Source organism: Bombina bombina, chromosome 3 (assembly GCF_027579735.1).
Source record: "Bombina bombina isolate aBomBom1 chromosome 3, aBomBom1.pri, whole genome shotgun sequence".
NCBI lineage: Eukaryota > Metazoa > Chordata > Amphibia > Anura > Bombinatoridae > Bombina > Bombina bombina.
The window spans coordinates 577,367,428-577,378,209 of record NC_069501.1 but is presented as its reverse complement, the minus strand read 5'-3'; positions in this window follow the sequence as shown (position 1 = coordinate 577,378,209).

Below are 10,782 nucleotides of genomic sequence, written 5' to 3'. Positions count from 1 at the left end.
GGCCCGTGTTTCTGGCGAGTCTTCAGTTATGGAGCAGCGGTCACAAAGACCGCTGCTCCATAACCCTGTCCGCCTGCTCTGAGCAGGCGGACAGGAATCACCGGAATTCAACCCGATCAAGTACGATCGGGTTGATTGACACCCCCCTGCTGGCGGGCCATTGGCCGTGAGTCTGCAGGGGGCGGCGTTGCACCAGCAGCTCTTGTGAGCTGCTGGTGCAATGCTGAATACGGAGAGGGTATTGCTCTCCGCATTCAGCGATGTCTTGCGGACCTGATCCGCACTGTCGGATCAGGTCCGCAAGACATTTGTTAAATTGGCCTCTATGGGGGATAGTTATCAACGTGTCAACTTTCCTGCCTTCGCCGGCCCTTTTTATCTTACCTCATTATGGATTGAGGTTAACGAATGTAAGCACAATACCTCTTGTATATAATAAATTTCCACTCTATTTTATACAGTATTATGCTCTGTGTGTACCTCTCTTTTTTGCATGAACCTGGGGGACGTTGCCATCCACTCTCTATATTATTGAGGTGGTTAAGATTCTCACCATCGCATGAAAGATATACAGAGTCCAAGGATACCATTGATCACAAGGCTCTTTCCCCCTATACCTGAACAAGACGTGGATAAAGCATCCAGAAAATAGTACTCGGGAGGACAAGGATAAAACCATCTTTACCCACACAGAGCAGACAGCTTACCTCATAAAGATTGAGGTCTCATCTGGTAAGCAGGAATTCTTACTTTTACAACTTTATTTGAAAACGACATTCACAACAAGAAACCAACAGAAACTGTGTTTATTTACCATCAAAGAACTGTTCACTTTCTAATAGAACAAATTGTTCCATATATACCAGTAGAGTCTACTATAGCAGAGTGCCTTCTTACTACCATTGATTGCTCTTTCTTTATTTTATATATATATATATATATATATATATATATATATATATATATATATATATATATATATATATGTGTTTTTAATAAAACTATTTAGCATTCCAATGTTCTTCACTTAGAAGAAAATGTTCTTTTTATTTTTAAATATTTATTTCTATATATATATATATATACATACAGTATATATATATATATATATATAGAAGGTATGATAAGTGCACTCCCACAAACTATAGTCAAATGCCAGGGTGCTAAGAAGCAAGCAAATAGTAGGTGTAGAACAAAGCACTTACTGGTCTTGAAAAGTGTCCAAACTTACGCCTAGATTTAGAGTTTTGTCCGTAAAGACCCGCGTAGCTAACGCTGCTTTTTTTCCCAGCGCACCCTTAAGACAACGCTGGTATTTAGAGTTGTCTGAGTGGCTGCGTTAGGCTCAGAAAAGGGAGCATTGAGCAGAATTTAGCGCCACTTCAACCCTCAATACCAGCGTTGCCTACGGTAGCGGTAAGCTGGAAAAACGTGCTCGTGCACGATATCCCCATAGGAAACAATGGGGCTGAGCTGGCTGCAAAAAAAACCTAACACCTGCAAAAAAGCAGCGTTCAGCTCCTAGCGCAGCCCCATTGTTTCCTATGGGAATACACTCTCTAAGTCTGCACCTAACACCCTAACATGAACCTAGAGTCTGAACACCCCTAACCTTACACTTATTAACCCCTAATCTGCCACCCACGCTATCACTGACACCTGCATTATAATATTAACCCCTAATCTGCCGCTCCGGACACCGCCGCAACCTACATTATTCCTATGAACCCCTAATCTGCTGCCCCTAACATCGCCGACACCTACATTATATTTATTACCCCCTAATCTGCCCCCCCAAACATCGCCGCTACCTTACCTACACTTATTAACCCCTAATCTGCCGACCGGACCTCGCCGCCACTATAATAAATGTATTAACCCCTAAACTGCTGCACTCCTGCCTCGCAAACACTATAATAAATTTTATTAACCCCTAATCTGCCCTCCCTAACATTAGAGTAGGGGTGTGTGGGTGGTGGGTTTTAATGTTGGGGGGGGGTGTATTGGCTTTTCCAATCAGCCAATAGAATGCAAGCTCAATACGATTGACTGATTGGATCAGCCAATCGGATTGAACTTCAATCTGATTGGCTGATTGCATCAGCCAATCAGATTTTTCCTACCTTAATTACGATTGGCTGATAGAATCCTACCAGCCAATTGGAATTGAAGGGACGCCATCTTGGATGACGTCCCTTAAAGGAACCTTCATTCATCGGGAAGTCGTCGGTTGAAGAGGATGGCTCCGCGTCGGCTCCTTTGAAGATGGCTCTGCTCCGGAAGGATGAAGATAGAAGATGCCGCCTGGGTGAAGATGTCTGCCGGTCCGGATGTCCTCTTCTGCCCGGATAGGATGAAGACTTCTGCCAGTCCGGATGTCCTCTTCTGTTCCATCGGTGGCCGGCTGGCTGAACACGGCTCAAGGTAGGGTGATCTTCAGGGGGTAGTGTTAGGTTTTTTTAAGGGGGGATCGGGTGGTTTTAGAGTAGGGATGTGTGGGTAGTGGGTTTTAATGTTGGGGGGGTTGTATTTTTTTTTTACAGGTAAAAGAGCTGATTACTTTGGGGCAATGCCCCGCAAAAAGCCCTTTTAAGTAAGGGCTGGTAAAAGAGCTGATTACTTTAGTAATTTAGAATAGGGTAGGGCATTTTTTTATTTTGGGGGGATTTTTTAATTAATTAGGGGGCTTAGATTAGGTGTAATTAGTTTAAACTTCTTGTAATATTTTTTTATTTTTTTTAATTTAGCGTTTTCCTTTTTTTTTTTTGTATTATAGATTAGTTTATTTAATTGTATTTTAGTTTAGATAATTGTAGGTAATATATTTCATTAATTTAATGATAGTGTAGTGTTAGGTGTATTTGTAACTTAGGTTAGGATTTATTTTACAGGTAATTTTGTAGTTATTTTAACTAGGTAGCTATTAAATAGTTATTATCTATTTAATAGCTATTGTACCTAGTTAAAATAAATACAAAGTTGCCTGTAAAATGAATATAAGTCCTAAAATATCTACAATGTAATTATTAGTTATATTGTAGCTATATTAGGGTTTATTTTCTAGGTAAGTATTTAGTTTTAAATAGGAATAATTTATTTAATTATAGGAATATTATTTTGTTTAATTTAAATTATATTTCACTTAGGGGGTGTTAGGGTTAGGGTTAGAGTTAGATTTAGGGGTTAGCGCCCCTTGGGGGATGACTTCTGCTGCTCCGGATCTCCTCCTCAGTTCCATCGGTGGCTCGGCTGAGTGAAGACGATTCAAGGTAGGATGATCTTCAGGGGATTAGTGTTAGGTTATTTTAAGGGGGGTTTGGGTTAGATTAGGGGTATGTGGGTGGTGGGTTTTAATGTTGGGGGGGGTTGTATTTTTCTTTTACAGGCAAAAGAGCAGTTTTCTTTGGGGCATGCCCCACAAAAGTCCCTTTTAAGTGCTGGTAAGGTAAAAGAGCTTTGAACTTTTTTAATGTAGAATAGGGTAGGGAATTTTTTTATTTTGGCAGGCTTTGTTATTTTATTAGGGGGCTTAGATTAGGTGTAATTAGCTTAAAATTGTTGTAATATTTTTAAAATGTTTGTAACCTATTTTTTTATTTTTTGTAACTTAGCTTTTTTTATTTTTTGTACTTTAGTTAGTTTATGTAATTGTATTTAATTGTAGTTATTTGTAGGTTATTTATTTAATGATAGTGTAGTGTTAGGTTTAATTGAAACTTAGGTTAGGATTTATTTTACAGGTAATTTTGTATTTCTTTTAGCTAGGTAGTTATTAAATAGTTAATAACTATTTAATAACTATTCTAACTAGCTAAAATAAATACAAAGTTACCTGTAAAATAAATATAAATCCTAAAATAGCTACAATGTAATTATTAATTATTTTACAGGTAAGTATTTAGTTTTAAATAGGAATAATTTATTTAAGTATAGTGTAGTGTTAGGTGTAATTGTAACTTAGGTTAGTTTTTATTTTACAGGTAAATTTCTCTTTATTTTAGCTAGGTAGGTATTAAATAGTTAATAACTATTTAATAGCTATTGTACCTAGTTAAAATAAATTGAAAGTTACCTGTAAAATAAAAATAAATCCTAAGATAGCTACAATATAATTATTATTTATTTTGTAGCTATATTAGGGTTTATTTTAAAGGTAAGTATTTAGTTTTAAATAGGATTAATTTAGTTCATAATAGAAATATTATTTAGATTTATTTAATTAATATTTAAGTTAGGAGGGTGTTAGGGTTAGTGTTAGACTTAGGTTTAGGGGTTAATAAATTTATTACAGTGGCGGCGGTGTAGTGGGGGGCAGGATAGGGGTTAATAAATGTATTATAGGTGGCGACGGTGTAGGGGGGGCAGATTAGGGGTTAATAAGTTTAATATAGGTTGCGGCAGGGTCCGGGAGCGGCGGTTTAGGGGTTAAACTATTTATTTAGTTGCGGCGAGGTGCGGGATCAGCAGGATAGGGGTTAATAACTTTATTATAGAGGGCGGCGGTATAAGGGGGGCAGGATAGGGGTTACTAAGTATAATGTAGGTTGCGGCGGTGTGCGAGAGCGGCGGTTTAGGGGTTAATACATTTATTATAGTTGCGGCGGGGTCAAGGAGCGACGGTTTAGGGGTTAATACGTATAGAGTAGCTTGCGGTGGGCTCCGGGAGCGGCGGTTTAGGGGGTAATAACTTTATTTAATTGCGGCAGTGTAGGGGGGGCAGATTAGGGGTGTTTAGACTCGGGGTACATGTTAGGGTGTTAGGTGTAGACATCTCCCATAGGAATCAATGGGATGTCTGGCAGCAGCGAACATGAACTTTAGCTATGGTCAGACTCCCATTGATTCCTATGGGATCCGCCGCCTCCAGGGCGGCGGTTTGAAAACCAGGTACGCTGGGCCGGAAAAGTGCGGAGCGTACCTGCTAGTTTTTTGATAACTAGCAAAAGTAGTCAGATTGTGCCGCACTTGTGTGCGGAACATCTGTAGTGACGTAAGAATCGATCTGTGTCCGGCGGATCGAAGCTTACGTCACTAAATTCTACTTTTGCCGGTCTCTAGCCTTTGATATCTAAGGCGAATCAGCCTCGCAACAAATACGCTGCGGAATTCCAGCGTATTTGAGGTTGACGGCTTGATAACTACCCCCCTATATCTGGTCACATACGTGCAATCTGCAGAACTAGCCAATATTATATGGACGTTAAGGAGAATGTAAAGCTGCCACATGAGCATCGAACCTATACCCTGTGGCAAAAAGCTTAAAATTCTAGCGATTGGTTTAGTAAATTATATATGACTATCATAGGTAGAAATATACGCACGTAACTTCTAGGTTACGCCGTATATAGCTAGGTTTATACCATCAACTATCTAAATTAATATTTAGTCTAAGAGTCCAATGAAGATAGATAATTTCTGCGCCAGGATCATGAATTATGGCAGTACCTCCTTGCTCTCTATACCGGGTTGTAAAAGACTTATTAGTCTACCTCCTCACCTAGTCACAGCTGTACAGCCAAGGTAAAAATGTGATTGCTAAGCAGTTATACTGACTTAGAGCATAATTGAAAAGGGCACCTGGGGCAAATGGTACAATATAGCTCTAGCTAAGTAAACATACTATCAGTCATATCTGCTATAACTAAAGCATCAAACTAAAATTGTTCAATATACACTAGGGGGTCAATTTATGATAGTGCGGACGGACATGATACGATGTAGCGAATCATGTCTGCCGCACATCGATAAATGTCAACAGCATACGCTGTCGGCATTTATCATTGCACCAGCAGTTCTTGTTAACTGCTGGTGCAATGCTCCCCCGGGAACAATGCCCACCCCCCAGATAAACTGACCCCTAGGACTATATATAAGAGCAAGTGTACTAACCAAAAAAGTGCAAAGAATAAAGTAGCAGCCCTATAGGGAAATCTCTGCATATTACATATAAGGATGGCTATTTGCATCTACAGGTAGATCAAAATAAACCAAGCATATCTCAACAGTGATATTAGGATAAAATTAACTAGTCAAAGGGTATAAAGTGCATGTTGGTTTGAAGTTAGGACTAATAAGTATATAAGGGTGAACAGTCCTGAAAGGTGTATAGCGGTATTAGTCGTAAAGTAAATTAGTGGATTTTCCTACAAACACTATGGGCTCCATGTACTAAGCCGTCAATTCATCCGTCATTGTAGACGCGGATAAACTCGCCGTTACTCGCCGCGGGCGAAATGGTGTCCGCTGTCGCTATGTACTAATATTCCCCCAATAAATAGACAAGTCTAGCCCGCCGCGAGCAGTTGCGGATTGTTGATAAATTTGACGCCTCGCTCGCCGCGACTAAGCTGATGGTACTTAACTTTCAGTTGAATTGTCTGGCCAATTATTAACACGTGACATGCAAGGTGTCACGAACATCATAGTAGTCGCGGGATATTTTGCTCCTATAAAAGTTCAACTTATCTAAACAACTTTATTATTGTTCAAAATTTTTTGAAGAGTGATAACAGAGCGTTATTTTTGTAATATTTATTTACAATTTGGATATGGCTTCATCTGGATCTGATAATATATAAATATTAATATAAAAATAATTATAAAGATTGACAACTAACAATACAAATTTAAATAGATTACTCTTTAATTACAGTCGACAAATTGGGCGCAATTTATGTACATGGAAATGAGAGAAAAATTAGACGCCAGTTATGCTGTAAGTACAATGCTGATATTACTGCCTTTTATATATGTCTAGACTGGCGTCTAGATTGACTTTCCTATTGTTTTGTACCTTGCCCGCCACCTAAAAGGTGGCGAGGCAAAAATAGCGAGGTGGGAGCGGAAATTGTAGCGAGCGGACAAATAGATTTTTTAGTACATTCGTTTTTTGGCGAGTTGGTGGTCAAATGTGTCTAATTACAGTGAAAAATGGAGCGGTAGCGAGGTTTGGCGGATAAGTACGCTCGCAATTTTAAAGATGCGAGTTTTAACATAATTGACGGCTTTGTACATATCAGTTTGCGAGTTTTGACGCGAGATTTGTTGCGGGTAGCTCGCTGACTGCTTAGTACATGGAGCCCTATGTGGGTTTATCTCACTCTCAGCTGCGGCAACTGTAGGTTGCAAAGTATAGACTGTAATAGGTGAGAACTATAGACAGCAGAAAAACATCAACTGAAGGAAATTGCAACTACAGTGATGAAGAATAAATGCGAAAGCTAAACTCTTCTCCAATGTACACTGATGGTAACTTACAATAAGTGAAGACAGTGTTTAAGGTCCTAAGTGAAAAATAAATTGATGGAATTAACTAGTAGGTCAAGTCTGGACTCTAACAATAAGCAGACTAGTAATGAAAATAATCTTCATATATAACAACTTAAACTAGAAAATGTATGACTGAGGAGCTATCAAACAAGCAAGCATTTAGAAAACATGTGAGGCAGCTATATACTTCAAAGAGCAGGCAGAAAACTCAGAAAATTCCATCAGCCAATCAGATTTTCCTACCTTAATTCCGATTGGCTGATAGAATCCTATCAGCCAATCGGAATTGAGGGGACGCCATCTTGGATGACGTCCCTTAAAGGAGCCGTCATTCGTCGTAGTCCGTCGGTGAAGAAGGTGGTTCCGCGTCGGCGGAAGGAAGATTCAAGACCCGGCTTGGAAGATGACTTCACCCGGATAGAAGACATCTTCAGCGCCTCTTGGAAGATGACATCGGCCGGATCAAAGACTACTTCAGCGCCGCCTGGATGATGACTTCATCGGATGGAAGATTTCTTCAGCGCCGCTTGGAGGATTAACTTCTTCCGCTCCGGATGTCCTCTTCAGTTCCATCGGTGGCTCGGCTGAGTGAAGACGACTCAAGGTAGGATGATCTTCAGGGGATTAGTGTTAGGTTTTTGTAAGGGGGGTTTGGGTTAGATTAGGGGTATGTGGGTGGTTGGTTTTAATGTTGGGGGGGGTTGTATTTTTCTTTTACAGGCAAAAGAGCTGAACTTTTTGGGGCATGCCCCCACAAATGGCCCTTTTAAGGGCTGGTAAGGTAAAAGAGCTTTGAAATTTATTTAATTTAGAATAGGGTAGGGATTTTTCTTATTTTGGGGGGTTTGTTATTTTATTAGGGGGCTTAGATTAGGTGTAAGTAGCTTAAAATTGTTGTAATATTTTTAACATGTTTGTAACTTATTTTTTTATTTTTTGTAACTTAGCTTTTTTTATTTTTTGTACTTTAGTTAGTTTATGTAATTGTATTTAATTGTAGTTATTTGTAGGTAGTTTATTTAGTTAATTTAATGATAGTGTAGTATTAGGTTTAATTGTAACTTAGGTTAGGATTTATTTTACAGGTAATTTTGTATTTCTTTTAGCTAGGTAGTTATTAAATAGTTAATAACTATTTAATAACTATTCTAACTAGCTAAAATAAATACAAAGTTACCTGTAAAATAAATATAAATCCTAAGATAGCTATAATATAATTATTAATTATATTGTAGCTATATTAGGGTTTATTTTAAAGGTAAGTATTTAGTTTTAAATAGGATTCATTTAGTTAATAAGAGTTAATTTATTTAGATTTATTGAATTAATTATTTAAGTTAGGGGGGCGTTAGGGTTAGGGTTAGACTTAGGTTTAGGGGTTATTAATTTTATTACAGTGGCGGCGGCGTAGTGGGGGGCAGGATAGGGGTTAATAAATTTATTATAGGTGGCGACGGTGTAGGGGGGGCAGGATAGGGGTTAATACATTTAATATAGGTTGCGGCGGGTTCAGGGAGCGGCGGTTTAGGGGTTAATACATTTATTATAGTTGCGGTGGGCTCCGGGAGCGGCGGTTTAGGGGGTAATAACTTTATTTAGTTGCGGCGGTGTAGGGGGGGTCAGATTAGCGGTGTTTAGACTCGGGGTACATGTTAGGGTGTTAGGTGTAGACAGCTCCCATAGGAATCAATGGGATGTCTGTCAGCAGCGAACTTGTACTTTCGCTATGGTCAGACTCCCATTGATTCCTATGGGATCCGCCGCCTCCAGGCTGGCGCTTTGAAAACCAGGTACGCTGGGCCGTAAAAGTGCCGAGCGTACCTGCTATTTTTTTGATAACTAGCAAAAGTAGTTAGAATGTGCCGCACTTGTGTGCGGAACATCTGGAGTGACGTAAGAATCGATCTGTGTCGGACTGAGTCCGGCGGATCGAAGTTTACGTCACAAAATTCTACTTTTGCCGGTCTCGAGCCTTTGATAACTAAGGCGAATCAGCCTCGCCACAAATACGCTGCGGAATTCCAGCGTATTTGAGGTTGACTGCTTGATAACTAGGCCCCAGAGTATGCAATCTTAAGCAACTTTCTAAATTACTTCTATTCTCAATTTTTGTTTTGTTTTGTTTTGTTTTTGTTCTCTTCCTATCTTTATTTAAAAAGCAGGAATGTGAAGCTTTGGAGCCCAGGTCTGGCGCTTAGCATAAGGAAGCTGCCTTAAATTGCTCCAGTAGAGGGGTGTAAAATTGGAGAAACAACATTGTGATTTTTTTTTTACATTTTGCTGCTGGGCTAGCCTACAAACATTCACTCTCCAGTCATGTTCCGAAGCCGTGACAGCACCAGGAACATGACCGGAGAGGAAGAGGGAGGAGCCAGCCAGCAGCAGTAGTCAGAGGAAGAGAGCGGGAAGACAGGCAGGAGTGCAACAGGCAGCAAATTTGAAGACACAAGATCTAGGGTAAGTTTGCCAATTGCCTCACTAATGATATATACTACTGATATATATATATATATATATATATATATATATATATATACCATGCATGCTCAGAGTCAACACAGTATATAAAACATATCTGTGGTTAGGAAGCATGGTGGTTTCGTTAGTAGGAGTTACATGCAGCTGCTTCTTCTTGCTACAGTTATTCAGTCTCGTCTGCAGACTGCTTGTTTTCACGCTCCCCTTTAGAGCTGGCTAAATTTACATTCTTACACAGCAATGATTTTAACTAGTACTAACTAAAACACCATGCTTCATTCAGATACTTCCTAACCACAGATATGCTTTTTCTGTGCTGTGCTGACTCTGAGCACGCACGGTATAAAAGCATATCAGTAGTTTCTGAACACAGCATGGGGGTGGTTTAGTTAGTACTAGTTAAAATAATTCCTGTCCGTGTCCTGTGTAAGGATGTCAATTTAGCCAGCTCTAAAGGGGAGTGGAAAAACAAGCCGTCAGCCATGTGTGGATATTTCTGGGAAGAAGAAGGGTTGCAGGCGAGAGTGTGGAGAAGGCTGCATTGGGTAAGTTCAGGCGAAAGTGTGGAGAAGGCTGCATTGGGTAAGTTTAGGCAAGAGTGGGGAGAAGGCTGCATTGGGTAAGTTCAGGCGAGAGTGGGGAGAAGGCTGCATTGGGTAAGTTCAGGTGAGAGTGGGGAGAAGGCTGCATTGGGTAAGTTCAGGGGAGAGTGGGGAGAAGGCTGCATTGGGTAAGTTCAGGCGAGAGTGGGGAGAAGGCTGCATTGGGTAAGTTCAGGTGAGAGTGGGGAGAAGGCTGCATTGGGTAAGTTCAGGGGAGAGTGGGGAGAAGGCTGCATTGGGTAAGTTCAGGGGAGAGTGTGGAGAAGGCTGCATTGGGTAAGTTTAGGCAAGAGTGGGGAGAAGGCTGCATTGGGTAAGTTTAGGCAAGAGTGGGGAGAAGGCTGCATTGTGTAAGTTCAGGCGAGAGTGTGGAGAAGGCTGCATTGGGTAAGTTTAGGCAAGAGTGGGGAGAAGGCTGCATTGGGTAAGTTCA